The following is a 15,820-nucleotide window of genomic DNA, read 5'->3' on the forward strand; positions in this document are numbered from 1 at the left end:
ATTGGAAGGAACAGCTTCATTGTTGATATACTGGTTTATCCTTCCTTCTATTTATAGGTAAGTGAAAAACTCATTCTGTTTCCTGATACAAAATTCCTAGGGCACATCTTTGAGACTATGTGTCTGAGATGAAGAGGATTAAGCTGCATGTTGTACTTCTCTTATTTAGGGGTTTTGGCAGTTCCTAGAGCTGGGATCAACAGTTTTTCCAAAAAAACCCATAGAACTGATACTGGAACTCAAACTGAATTTTGCAACGTTGTGGCACACTGCTGATGCAAGCACATTGATTGCTTACTGCATTACACATCCTTTTTCATGCCGATTTTTTTCCAGGTCTTTTAAATCATAATGTGCTGTATTTACTCCTGTATATCTTTTTTTTTTTTTTTTTTTTTTTTTTTGATAAATGGGGAATTTATAAAGCTAAAATAATAGATATAAGAGAGCAGGACAGAAAGTTTGATTTTAAAGGTCAATCTAATGGTCATTTCAAGTTTCAATAATGTATCTTGATTTTGAGGTTTTAATCCAAATTTTCAAAGGAATGACACTTTCAAAACACTGATTTTGTACTTTCTGAAGCACTGTCTGCTTTTAGAAAGCTCAAGATTCAGCAACCAAAATTGTTACTCTTTACAAAATTTAACACATATGCATAAAAAGTCATCTTTGAGTTAAATACATTATCTCCTAGTTTTTCTGCACTTCCAACTAAAGGCAATGAATGCATGAGTAAAACAAGCCTGACAAACTTCTGTGAATATTCCTTGATAATATGGTTGTTAAGCCAGGGAATTAACTCAATATAGCTATTTTTTCATCTTTTTCTTCAGGAAGGAGGATATTGTTACATACTGAACTCAGAATTCTGATGAGTTCTAGCTGTTGTAAAGATCAGATTTATTTTATTTAAAAAGTAAACTGTGTTCCTCCCTTCAGAGGATGGGTTTTGTCAAAGAATTTTCATTGATTCAATATCAATTCCAAACGGCAGGAAAATGAAGTTTTAAGGTGACTATAAGATTAGTTTTCTTCATATACTGTTCCTGCGCATTGCAAAAGAAAATTAGAAAGTTTTCTCCTTTTTTTTCATATAGAGTCAATGTTTTAAATGAGGTTTTCTGCTTTCTAGAGATAGACTCAAACTAATAATTTATTGAGGTTTAATTTATAATCTGGTTATGTCCATTTTGCATATTTGGATACTATTTGCATAAACAATGCAGCCACTATTATCAACTTTTCCCAAAAGATTACAAAAATACTAATTAATCTCATTTACATAAGGATAAAGATAGTTACCTGAGCTAATTTTCTATTATTTTTTTTCCTTTTTTAGCCTTTTTTTACCATAGTAAAATGAAAAATGCCTTTTATTTTTTTAGATTCATACTGTACCCTTATAAAACTGTGTTCCTATAAATATTTTTTGAAGTTTTCAAAGATAGGGCTCAGTTCCCTCAAAATGGATTATTCTGTGATTATATTCCCTGGATATTAACTGATACCGTGCACCCATTCAGCTGAAAATGAAATCTTGGAGTCCTGAGCACTCTCAGCACTATAAATAGCCTCCTTTTTAGTCTTATATTCTCACATGCATGCTCATAAATTAAGAATTCGTTGAACAGGTTAACGCCACTGCTGTGTTTCCCTTTGAACACTGAATTCCTCTTTTTTTTACCTTTGTGCTTCTGGATATCTCTATATGCATGTTTTCTTCTCAAAAAGGAGGTGCAAGGCTATATTAAAATTTGTGTGAGTGAAAAAGCATTTGCTTAGCTGAGTGGCTAGGAGGGTTAGACAGATTTAAATCCCTAGGTGATTGACAGGTACATGCTTCGCATTCAGCATCATTGTAGTCAGTGAGCTAAAGGGTTTCAGAGAGAGTGAAAACAAAGATCATACCCAAAGGATTGCTTCTCCCAGTACCAGTAATAATAACCCTGAGTTTTATCCTTAGGCGACACAGATGAAAAAAAGGAGTACATAAATAATTTACAACTATTAAACATTAAAACAAAATTTTTTGGGGGAGGGTATGATGTGTCAATAAAATAACACAAAAGGGAATACAGCATACTTTGCTGTACTCTCTTACTGGCATCCAAATTGAAGGGAGGTTTTCAAGGACTGAATTTCCAAAGATGAGCTGTGAGTAGCTGCTTGAGTTATAAATGTGAGCATAAATTCGTAAAACTCAATTCTTATCTGTGGTATAACTTTTTCCATGTGGTATACAGGTCACATTGTCTTGTGGGTTTATGGGATCTCTCATCATTTTCCTGATATAATAGAATCACTATGGCTGAATAAGTACATTTTCCTGATCTATTACCGTGTCTCATTGATATGAAGCAATCATCGTGATTTATCATGACATCAATGTGGAACAGTTGCACATGGCTAGCTGCATGCAACGCCATTTGCAGTGGCACCAGCTACGCTTCCCTTGGCGTCAGGTTTCCTGCTTTTGCCTACCAAAACCTCCCAGTTCCCTTACTTTTGGGTCAGACCTTGTGTACAGTCTCTTGCATTGTACATCGCCACAGTTACTGTGATGGTCTGGGTCTGGCACCTGGGATTCTGCAAGCACGCTGAATGAAGCAAACTGATGAAGCGACTTTCCTAATGCCAGTAGAAACAAGGTTTCCTGAGGATGTGAAAAGAAGGAAAAAGCTTAAAATATCAAAGTGCATGGCTATCTTATCTTTCCTTAAAGGTGAACTTATTTCTTTAGACTGTGTTCTTGTTAGCTCAGGCTAGTTCCTGTGACTTTCTGGGTAATTAAGTGTGAATATCCTCAGTCTTTGTCTTTGCCTTTAAATACATCAAATGTGTTTTCTTGTATGGCTCTCTTCAAAGCAGCAGCTTGTAATTCCTGCTGTTTTCCTGAACTTTCCATGGACTCTTTTCAATACCACATGCCGTAATATGGCATTTCAGTCTCAGTCCTTCAGAGATGCTGCACTCTTCTGCCTGTTCCCCCCCGACCCTGCCCCAAACCTCCTCAGAGCCCTCCCTTTTGCTGGCACTTTTTCAGAAGGAAGATGAGGAAACTAGTTTTCAGTGGGAACAGGTCCCTGAATAAATAGGCATACCGCACTGCTTCTGAGGGACTAATGCACAAAGAGGTAGGAGATGATGAAAGAATGATTGGGGTTTGACAATTATGTTGCAAATAAACTATTTTTTTAGTTAATAATTTTTCCATATGGCATTGTGGAGTAGCTCCATGTTTGTCAATAAAGTATTCTCTTGTCTTCTCAGTAAAAATACTGATTATTTTTTCCTTTAGTTTAACATTGAATGAAAACAGCTAAAATTAATTTGCTTTAGAATAAATATGGATTATTTTATTAGAATAAAAGTGCAGCAAGGATTTTGAGATGTTTTAAGACTGCCTTTATTTATAAGCAATGCCTTTTCATGTAGCAGATATATTTTAACATTCATGTGCTGTACAAAGACTTGTCTCGAAAATGTTTTCTGAGCTTACTTATTGGTCTGCCATTTTATTTCCTGTTTTAAATGCCTCTGAAGTTTCACAACTTGAAAAAACCAAAGCATTGAAGTCAAAATTTTATAAAATATGAAGATGAATAATATATTGTTAAATACCAACAGGGCAGAGTAAGATTCAGCTTCAGTAAGATTCATTTTCTCGTGTTCTTTTCAACCATAATTTTAGTCATGCTTTAATTGATTAGAGTTTTTAATTTTTGGTCCTTGTCTACATTGTATGTTAGAATGAAACAGCCAAAAGAAAGAACTCTACATTTATCATGATTTTTAGGTGGCATTATTTGAAAAAACAAACAAACAAAAAACTCAAAATAAAACACAAACCACTACAGCTCCATGGCTCCTTGGAGGAACTACAAATGTCATAGTCATGGATTCTGGGGTATTTTTTAATGCTACATTATAACGCTTTCAGAGTTATATCTTGTTCTGACCCTAATGGTTGCTGCAGGAGAGTAGAGAGCAGCACAATACCCAAGGCAGGCCAGAGCTTCAATCTCTTCTCTAAAATTCTCCCTGACAATCCTGATGTTGTCAGACATTCCCGGGAAGTTGCCATTATCCGTGTCAATTGGGCTGCAAATGTTCTCAAGAATGCATATACATTACGCTAGCAAATAGCACTCTGCTTCTAAATGTGGACAGTACAGTCATGACTGTACCCTGAGCATCAGCTGCAAGAAGAATAACTAGAAGGCTTTGAAATACTTAAGTTCCCAGGCATGAAGCAGGAAATATGTGGTCTGAAAGCCAGAAAAAATGCTTATGGCTCCTGAATTAGAGGAATCATCAAAACTAACAAAGCAAGAGAGAGAATGTTAATTTTATGTTTTATACTGCCTTAATTATCATTTTATTTATTTAAGAGAAAAAAAAAAGGCAAGAAAAGGTCTGAAAATTTCAGATTCAAATGACTTATACAATATTTGAAGGGTATTTGGACCATGAGAAATAAGGCATAGCTATGTTTTTCAAATGTGCCTGTTAAGTACTCTTTTAAGAGAAAAAGACAAAAGAGATACTGATTATTATATAAATAGTCTTCTAGTCTTAAAAGCATGAGGCACCCATTAGTGCCTCATTTACTGATTTCAGTATGATAATTTCATGCATGCAATGTGTGACTTGTAGACATACATTTGCTTGGAAATTAGGCAGAAACCATGTTGTCAACTGTTGTTGACAAGATATTTTTTACGACTTGGTATATACACTGAGGTGGCTGCAAGTTTGGCAGCCAGAGTGAACATTAAGCTTTTGAGAAAATCGCTGGGGTGTTTGAATTACAAAGTTTGAGAGACTTTACTTGGTATAATGAGATGATTTAATAATGATTTAATAATGTAGTTTTGCAATTATAAGCATGAAAACCATAGCTTTTTGTTCCCAGGTTTCCTACCTGTCCCAGTGAAAAATAAAGTCCTTGGTTTTACTCACTACAGATGCTGTGTATTTTTACAGAATTTGCATTATGCAAGTAGGTCACCGACAACCTCAAAGTTTCCATGCCATTTGAATGGTGTTGTGTGAACACAAAATGGAATTTCTTTTGAACATATGCAATTTGCTAAAGGCGTTTGGAGAAAATTATGAAATTACACTAAACTACTGTGCTGCATCCTTTTTTTTATATTCCCTCTCCATTAGTGAAATAAGCTTGAATGGTCAGCATGTAAATTATCTGAATCAGCTAATATCAAATTTCTGTTAATTAAACTAATTTATAACTTTACCTAGTGATTTTTATTAAGGTCAGCTCTTATTTTTCACCGTTGATTAATATTCTATCTCCCCATTTACTAAATCAACTCTGAACTGTTAGTAAAAGGAAGTATTTCAAAGTATTCTGGTTATATCTTTTAAATCCCCCTAGTGTGTTTAACTGAATCCACAATGTATTTTATGTCAACAAGTGACAGGCTTTACAACCTCACAATACAGTCAAGGATAACAAGTTGCATGGATATAAAGTAAATTGATTTGAAATATCGTTCTGTTATGGCAAGAATGAGTTACTGCTGTTTCTCTCAAGGGTTTGCTTCTGTACGTTGTCTTATGCTATTGATGTATTTTTACATTACGTACTGCCCAGTGAGTTGTTTTCTGTTATCTTTTTATTACTGACTGAAATATAGCAAGGGCTGAGTTAAAATTTTATCATGTCAGACTGCATCAGGTGAGTGAATAGTCTCTTTGTTGTTTCTGCTGTACTGGCCACATATTTGAACCTGAAGTGGTAAGAAAAGGATAAAGAACCCCCAGTCTCAGAGTATGGTATATAGTCTGAAAAAAGTGTGGTCTTGAAAAGCAAAGAATCTGAGGCTGACTGGGTGGTTTGAATCTGGCTCTTCTCTGCAGACAAAAGGGAAGCAGTACTATTCAGGATAACAAGGAGTAGGTGTGGAAGGACGTATGTTGAGTTTTCTGATTTGGGATTATTGGTCACTCCAAAGAATCTTTCCTACAAATTTTTAACACATTGGTTATCACACTTCTGTTCAGCTACTGGATCTTTTCATAAAGCTATATTCCATGAACTGATTAATCTGATAACATCTGTTTTGTAAAGCATAAGTACTTGCTCTTCTAACCTACTATCTTTAACTCTGTAAAGGTTAGTACATTAATATGTGACACATTAATGCAATCTGATAAGGCAAGCTGCAGCCACTGAGGTTACAGCAAGGACAGATGCTGCCTTGTGGGAAACAGCTTAGGGAGGTAGGACACCCATGTCCAAAGCACACTCACTTCACCAGACCACCCAGGGCAGGAGAGGGTAAAGCGTGCTACAGAGCTTTGAATGGGAAAAGGATTTATCACCACTCTCATTATAATGGCTACTGTCTATCACATTTTCCTTCTGATTGGCATTTGGTGACAAAAGAGGAGCCAGCGTAGCTTGCTGTCTATGCGTGAAAATACAGCCTACATAAATTACAAAGTATCCAGTGCAGTGGGGTGTCTGCATACCCCCATATTTTCATCCAGTTTCCTGGATAGAAAAATGGGTTGCCGTCCCACCCTCTGCTATCTTAATAACCCTTTTCCTTGCTCCTACATTGTTGGGTTGCCACCACTTCTTCCCCCAAAGCATGGTCAATGTTTGGGTCATTTTACATTTAGTTTGTGATATTATGGAACTGGTGAAGGACATCAGTGGAGAGTGCAGGTTGTGTTGGTGACCTACAGAGTGGAAAGAGCATGAAAGCAAATGGGATGGAAGTAATAAAAACTCCCTCTGTTGATCTTCACCTTGAGGTAGATAGAGCTATATGATTACATCCTTGGGAAGGATGAAAAAGAGACACTGCAGAAAGATTTAGATATCTAAAAAGCCCTATCTAGCAGAATTTGCCCAGGTTCTCTAAAGTATACACAATACGATGAAAATAAAAGCTGCTGCTTCTGAAAGACAATAAAAAGTGGGACAACTCCCAGAATAAACTATGCTCAGGTCTCCCAGGCAAAAGTATGAGGAAGGGCATTGCACTATTTTGCATAACAATCACTTTGTATCAAGCTGGATTAAACAGGTTGTAAAACAGTGTCAGGAGCTTTCTTTCTGCTGCTGGTGACATGTTTCCTGTCACTGATGCTCCCTCCTGCTCACTGTGAGCACATCAGAAGACCTCACTGTCAGGCGGTAGATGCATCAGGGAAAAAGAATGGGTTTACATTCAATCTGATAAATCACATGTATATGACAAATTGTTTTCTGCACGTAGAGAGGACTGTTAGGTTCACTGACAGTTTCTGCCCCAGCTCAGTTATATGCAAACGAATGCTTAAAAAATAGGATGCATATTTAAATATCAGCACCCTGACACCAGCGTAATCTCATAACTGCATAAAATCCCACCTAATAAACTCTGAATCCAGTCTATAATTTCCATCATATTTTTAAACATATACAACTGATTAAATGTTTTCAAGTGACAAGGAATGACCACCTCCCACTGTAAACTTCTGAGGATTAAATAACCTCATCATAAAAGAAAAATCTATGCCCTCTGTTTTAGATTTGTCCAGCTTCCGTACCCCATCATTGCACCTTGCAATGCTTTTGTCTCTTTGAGCAGCCAATCTAAAATCTTTTCCTATATGGTTATAGGTAGACTGTAATCCAACATTCTCTTAACTTTCCCTTAAAAAAACTCTCACGTCCCCTCCCCAATCCTTTAATGATTCCATAGGTATCCCGATGGGTGAATACCAGAATTACAGATGGTGTTCCAGAGTCATTTATTCCCAATAACAGCTTCATTGCATAAGATATGTTTGTAAATGACTGGATGAAGTATTGTAATAAATAACCCTGTACGGTTAGAAAACAGGGAAGTTGTTACCGATGTTTGAAAACTGCAGTCTTGCAGTTCTACTAAAGCCTATTCATTTTATGAAAAGGGGCTCTAGAACTTGTGTTAACATACTTTGTATATATTTCCATTTCCTTTATATACAACGTCTTAGGGTTTGGGTTTCATCAATCCAATAAAAGTAAGTAGGTACAGGAGAGCAGGCATAGTGTACCAAGTGTGTTTTTTGTTCAAATGAAAGATAATGAATGATTTTCCTGAAAATAGGAATGTTAATTTATGCTTTTAGAATCTTCTTTTCCTGTTCTCTGCGTTTTTTAGGGATCACTTAGAAGACGTTTGAATAATGGTAAAAGCAGGAAGAGTAATGCCACTGTAAAATTTACATACTGTACTTCCTGTATCACAGGGATGGGATGTAATCTTTGAGACTTGTTCCTGCATTGGAATTCTAAATGTTTTGTAAGCTGGGATTCAGCACATTAAACCACCTCAAATAAGTAATAAAATTGAGATGATTAAACACTATGTACTTTTGTTGGCTTCTTTAAACAGGTAAATATTTGTCAGTAAAACTCTGTCCTTTTCCAGCATCTGGAGAATTATGCTGTGACTCAAATGGCATTACTGCACTATCTGCAGAATGCTTTTGCTCAGAGTTCACAGAGATTGAGATGATGAAAACATATTCTAGCAGTGAATGTGTTACAGGAACATTTCTATTGCAAGGATGCTAAAAGTTGAATCAAAAGAACATCTACTTTAAGCACTTTTTTCAAAGAAGATTACTTCCTTCCTTGTTTTCTGTAAAGATCTGTAAAGAAAAGAATTTACTCATCCTGTATAGTATTATTGTTGTGGAATAAATATTCTTTTTCCCATTTTTCTCCTGTTATTCAAGGTTTTGGTCACGTGCTGTGAATATTCATTCTATATGTTTTCAATTGTAATATTAAAATGAATGTTGTTATTACTTTGTCAGCATTTCATTCCATCAGCTTACTCCTTATTGAGAAACAATGTCTTGGGTGAATTCAAACCAGTCAGGTTTATAAGGGTTTTTTCTTCCTAAAAAGAGCAGCTAGCTTTGTTTTCTTTAAGTTGATGTGGATGAAATTTGTACAGGTGTACTCTGCCTTACGGTTTGTGGCACCCACAGAATACCATACATAGGGAAACCAGAAAGGTGAAAACAGTAACGTGATGAGGGGTGGCCCCCGGAAGAAATATTAGTTCCATGTATATTGTGTTCAGTCTTTTCCCTCTCAGAGTAGCAGATGGGATAGCAGATACCGGGGGCTTCATAGGTTGAATGTTTTCAGGTTTATATTTTGTTGGATTTTTAGCTGCAAATATCTGGCTTCACTCATCAGCTACAATCAGTAACATTCTGGATTTGCCCTTTTGGAGATTAAGATGTATTTAGTGGCTAAACAGATAAGGTAAAGCGGAAATATATGGGGTCACTGAATAGGTCACTAATGTTTTGTTAACAATCGTTTAAGCTGAGGTCACCATCTTTCTATTTAGAGACTTGGTAAACAACATCCTCCTCTGTTGAGCTTGAATATTCTAGTTCCTTTGGAAAGCAACTGTCTTGTAAAATTCTCAGGTTGTAATACCTCGGCCAAGATTTCCTAGGTGCAGAACATCTCGCCTACTGCTAAATTAATACCTCCATAAATATGCCCCTGGTACAGGGCTGATGGTTATTTTACACAGAGAATTTTTGCAGTGATCACTGTCAGGAGAGGTGAGGTCTGATTAACACTAGCCACCTTTGCTAGCTCTATCTTTAATCACAGGCTCTACAATAAACAGAGAAATGTAATCAATAAAATTGCAGATACAATGAAGAAATATAGATGGGGACTAAAAGTCTATTGATAAAATCTGGTGATTATTTCCCCTCAAGACTTTAGCCTGTTATCTTTACCTGTAACACAACCCAGCAGAACTGAGTGGCCAATTATTAATAAACACTACTAAGAAAAAAAACACTGAAGTTCCTCTCAGGCATGTTTCTTAAACCTTACTTTTATTTCCTTGGTGTATTTTTTTCTTTAAGTATTTCTTACGTCCCTTACTATGTGATTATTTGGTAGACAAATAATTTATGCACACTAATTTGAAGTTTGCATCATTCCTCAGTATAATTTTATTGTAACTTAACCTTTCAGGTAACCACATAACTTAAAGCACTTCTAGAATGTGATTAAGTATTTTCATTTAGCAAAAGGATCACATTTGTTTCGCTTTCCAATTAATAGATAAAATTACTGTTGTTCTGAATGTTACAGTACCCCACCTTTTTATGAAGGCACAATCTAATTCCCTTGTGTAAAGTTCTTAAGCCTAAATTTTCTTTTTCCCCTCATTTTTCATAAACCTTGGTGGAAAAAAAGCCCAAACCCAAACAACAGCAAGATAATCAAACAAAACTCCCAAGTATTAAATGTGATAAATAAGACTTTGAGTTACAACTCTTTTGTTTTTTTCTTGTAGAAGTTGCATGCAATTCTCAAGGATTTCCAGGGAAAGAAAAAGGATACTTGCCGTGTTTGACTTCTTTATCAGCCATAAATTCAGTAATAAATCTCTCTATGTAACAAATGCCTAAGTTCAAGTCATAATACAAAGTGTATGTGTATCTTATATAGAATACATGTTTGAAAATTAAACCTAAACCATCATTTTAAACAAGTAAGTTTATCATCAAATCTCCTTTCAAAACAAGGAATGGCACCATTGCTTTTGATGGTCAGGGAACAGATCCAGCATTTTCTTGATTTTTTTATCAAATAGGATAAAAGTATGATAAACATGTCAACTATCCCATAAATTCAAGATAAACTGTCATTCTTCTAAAAACAATTTATCATTCATAAATTTAAGCTAGCAACTTTGGCATAAACTTCTTGGGTATGAGCATAGCTCCTATAAAGATACTTCTATGCTTATTTGCAGTATTCAACACCTTGTCACTAATTATCTTTAAAACAATATTCTATTTTAATGTTCAAAAACCTGACCCTATCTCTGCAAGTGCAAACTGTTATGAGTGCTTCCTTCCGCATATATGTTGAAAATTATGAAATAATTTATGGTTTTCAAATTCAGATGAACTGCCACTTTTATGAGAGCACATAAACATATTTCTAGAAGCTTTGCAAAGGTATTTCAGGGCTGAATTCAAGATGACAATGGAGTTAGTGAGTGAAATCTTTCTTACCCACCGTAGCAGAAAATGTACACTGCACAGTATTCATCCTGCTCTCTTTCACTCCAGTAATCACGCTGTATTTCAAAATGCCAGTGTAACTTTATTAAAAACTGACAAAAATGAGAAGATCATGTGATTCACAGATTGCATAAGGGGTATGGAAATGTGCTCTTCAGTTAAATATTTGCATGTGCCTTACATATCCCCTGCATTAAGACTTAAATCATTGAGTCTCTTGCTTAATCCTTGCATTTTTGCAAAGTGTGTGGGGTTTACTATTCAAGTGAAGTTCAGACTTTTAGATTACAGATAGGATGCAGCAAAGGTCTGCCCCAAACTTCTCTGACAAGATTGCATGAAGTTATTAGCTTGCATGCAGTTTAAGACCTTGGATAGATGCACAGACAGTAATCACTAGGACACGGACAAACAGAACTTCAGAGGCTCCTTGAAACGCTTGGGCTGTAAAACTGAGTACTTGAGGCATGAGTCTTCTTCCTTACCAGAAGCAAGGGCTGCCTTCTGGACTAGTTTGCAACACTAATTTTAAATAACGTGAAAGAGTGCACAGACTTACTAGTAAGAGGAATGTGCAAATTCTAGCTACAGCAAGGAATCTTTTTGTGTTTTCCTTCACTTGTTCTCTTCACATATTGTATTATAGGGTCTTGTTAGATATCTAAGGTGAATTAGTCCATTCTGTACCTGTCAATTGTTCTACTTGTTTGGCAATATGTTTTTGCACATTATCAGTTACCTGAGTTGCTTTTCTGGCTATTGATCTGGAATTTTTCAGCAGCTAGTCGTGTGACTCCAGTAAATCTAACTTGAATTCCAGACAAAAGGACTCTGCATGTGGATAGACTATGCATGTTTAAATGCAGTCTACTGCACATGGCTAGACTAACTATACAGTGTTTAGTTAGCAGAGCCATTTAAACATATGCAATCTGCATACATCCATTAAGCTACAAGCAGGGACAGTACGTGTGAAGAAATCAATTGCAATAGTTCTACTGTAATGTAATACTTTTTTTTTTAAACTCATGGGTTCTGGAAGAGCTTTGCTTAGTTTATTGAGCTTTGCATTTAAAAACAAGTACATGATGTAAGAGAAGCATCAAAAGACTGTTTTGTGGCTATTCCATGGAAAACAGGGAAACCAGATTTACAAAAGGATCTGCATAGTGTATGTGCAAAATACTAAGGCTCACCTGAATTCACACTATAATACCTGTATTTTTAAGAAGGTGCCCAAAGACACCCTAAGAATTGCGAGTTTTGTCAGATGTATGTTTTCTAAATATTTATTGTGTTAGGATTTATACATGTTTTAGCTTGAAAACAAGCAGCAGGAAGCCATTTTAGCTAAAAAGAAGAACAGACTTATGAAAGAAACAAGAAAGTGTATGAGCTAATGCTTCTTTTTGAGCAGAGATGAGTCCAGTAGCTACACATGCTTGAGAAGGCTACAGGAGTCAATTAAAATGTTCAGGGAGAAAAGAATACAGAAGATTGCATTCTCAGCACAGACATCACAGAGCTGCTGTTCTGCTCAGCCTCAAAGAAGTATGTTTTACTTTCAGTCCTACCAAGCCAGCTTCATCATTTCATTTTGACGATCAGCAAGAAAGGAGTCACAGAATCACAGAACAGTCAGGGTCAGAAGGGACCTCTGGAGACCACGGCAGGTTGCACAGAATCGCTTCCAGGCTGGTTTTGAATGTCTCCGGAGAAGGAGACTCCACAGCCTCCCTGGGCAGCCCATGCCAGTGCTCTGTCACCCTCAAGGTAAAGAAGTTCTTCTTTATATTCACATGGAACTACCTGTGTTGCAGTTTGTTCCCATTGTCCCTTGTCCTGGCGCTGGGCATCACTGAAAAGAGCCTGGACCCATCCCCCTGACACTCACCCTTAAGATATTTGTATACATTGATGAGATCCTCTCTCAGTCTTCTCATCTCCAGGCTAAACAGGCCCAGCTCTCTCAGACTTTTCTCATAAGGGAGATGTTCCACTCCCTAACCATCTTTTGTAGCCCACTGCTGGACGCCCTCCAGTAGTTCCCTGTCTCTCTTGAGCAGGGGAGCCTAGAACTGGACACAGCAGTCCAGATGTGTCCTCACCAGGGCACAGCAGAGAGGGAGGATCACCTCCCTCCACCTGCTGGTCACACTCCTCCTGATGCACCCCAGGATCCCGGTGGCCTTCTTGGCCACCAGGGCACACTGCTGGCCTATGTGCAACTTGCTGTCCACCAGAACTCCCAGGTCTCACTCCACAGAGCTGCCTTCCAACAGGTCAGCCCCAAGCCTGCACTGGTGCATGGGGATGTTCCTCCCCAGGGGCAGGACCTTACACTTGCCTTTGTGGAACTTCATTGGGTTCCTCTCTGCCCAACTCTCCAGCCTGTCCAGGTGTCACTGAATGGCAGTGCAGCCTGCTGGTGTGTCAGCCACTGCTCCCAGTTTTGTGTCATCAGCAAACTTGCTGAGGACACCCTCTGTCCCTTCATCCAGGTCACTGATGAGTAAGTTGAACAGGACTGGACCCAGCAGTGACCCCTGGGGAACACCCCTGGCCACAGCCTACAGCCAGACTCTGCGCCACTGGACACAACCCTCTGAGCTCTGCCATTCAGCCCGTTCCCAACCCACCTCACTGTCTGCTCACAACACCCACACTGCCTGAGCTTGCCTATGAGGGTGTTGTGGCAGACAACATCAGAAGCCTTTCTGAGGTCAACGTAGATGACATCCACCACTCTTCCCTTGTCTACGCAGTCAGTCTTTCCATTGCAGAAGGCTATCAGGTTGGTCAGGCATGATTTCCCCTTGGTGAATCCATGTTGACTACTCTTCATAACCTTCTTTTCCTCCACATGCTTCTAGATGAGCTCCAGGATGAGCTGTTCCATCACCTCCCCAGAGATGGAGGTGAGGCTGACTGGCCTGTAGTTTCTGGGTCCTCCTTGTTGCCCTTTTTGAAGACTGGAGTGACACTGGCTTCCTCCAGTCCTCAGACACCTCCCCTAACCTCCACAATCTTTTAAAGATGATGGAGAATGGCTTGGCAATAACATCTGTCACCTCCCTCAGCACTCAGGGGTGCACCCAATCAGGGCCCATGGATTTCTGGGTGTCAGGTTTGCTTAAGTGACCTCCAAGTGACCCTCTTCAACCAGGGGAGTCTTCCTTTCTCCAGACTTCCCCTCTTGCCTCCAGGGTCTGGGAAACTGGAGGGCTGGCCTTGACAGTAAAGACTGAAGCAAAGATGGCATTCAGTAAAACCGCTTTCTTTGTGTCCTTTGTCATCAGGGCACTCACCTCATTCAGCAGCAGGCCCATGTTTTCCCTAGTCATCCTTTTGCTACTGATGTACTTGAAGCTCTTCTTTTTGTCCTTGACATCCCTCACCAGATTTAATTCCAACCAGACCTTAGCCTTCCTGGTCACATCCCTGCATGTTCTGACAACTTCCCGATACTCCTCCCAAGTGGCCTGTCCCTTTTTCCACATCTAGAAAAATTGCTTCTTCTGTTGGAGGTTTGACAGAATCTTCTCGCTTATCCATGCGGGCCTCCTGCCCTCTGTGCTTTGATTTCTTACTCCCGAGGATGCAGCTGTCTTGAGCTTGGAGGAAGCAATGCTTGAATCTTAGCCAGCTCTCTCAAACCACCCTACCTTCTAGAGCCTTAACCCATGGGATCCCTCCAAGCAGGTTCCTGAAGAGGCCAAGAGTCATTGTTGCCAATAGCCATGCTCATGACTCCTATAGCTGAGATCTGAACCACAAAGAAAGATGGAGCTTGGCGCCAAGTCATTTTCAGAAATCTTTCTCTTCTTTCTTTGTTTAACTTTATTTCTCATCCAAAAATCAGCATAATGCATTGAGGTCACAGAGTCATACAAGAATTTGTTAGAAGGGACCTCAGAAAGTCATCTGGTCCCACCACTACTGAAAATAGCAATACTAAAGTGTAAGAATTCCAGCTTTTTTCTAGCAATCACACAGAAAAGTCCAAATAGGCTCATAAGTGACCTTCTGCATATTCAGCAATCTTCATATTCAAAGCTCCCACTGGAATTTCAGATAACACAGAAAAATGTCTTTTACATTTCTCCTGTTTATTCTAAAGGAATTGATATCCGACTTGATATTTGGATTCTGCAGAAAAACTTATCTTCAAAGTTGTGAGGCTGAGCGTGACTCCCCAGCCACCGACTTCCAGGCTCTCTCTTACCTCAGCTCTTCTAGAGAAGGCAGGGCACAAGCCTGCTGTCTTCACAAAGACACCACCCTAAGACTATCAGATAATGGAAATGTGCTAGCCAGTTATCTGCAGCTTGTCAGATTAGGCAAATGGTCTTTCAAAGGCTGCCTGGATGCAGCTGGCCACGTGCAACACTGCCCATGCCCACAGGGTCATATGCTTCTTAGGTATCACTGGAGATCAAGCCATGCACGAGGAGCAGGTGGGCTGCTGGATCCTCCACAAACATGCACACCTTTGTCTGCTGGGTCCCCACAGTCACTCCACTGTGTTTTACCTGCTTTGGAACTGATTTTTTTTTATTTTTTTTTTTTTTTTAAGAATCACAATCTTGTAGTTGCTGCAGAAGAAACTGCAAAGAAGTACTTGTAGTGGGAAAAGAAAGTGTCCCACTTGTTTTTTTTCTTGCTTTTTTGCAAATAATCTTCTTCCCTTCCCACTCCTAGCACTTCTTAGAAATCTTAAGATTAAAACTCT

This window comes from Falco cherrug, chromosome 2, assembly GCF_023634085.1.
Source record: "Falco cherrug isolate bFalChe1 chromosome 2, bFalChe1.pri, whole genome shotgun sequence".
Taxonomy (NCBI): domain Eukaryota; kingdom Metazoa; phylum Chordata; class Aves; order Falconiformes; family Falconidae; genus Falco; species Falco cherrug.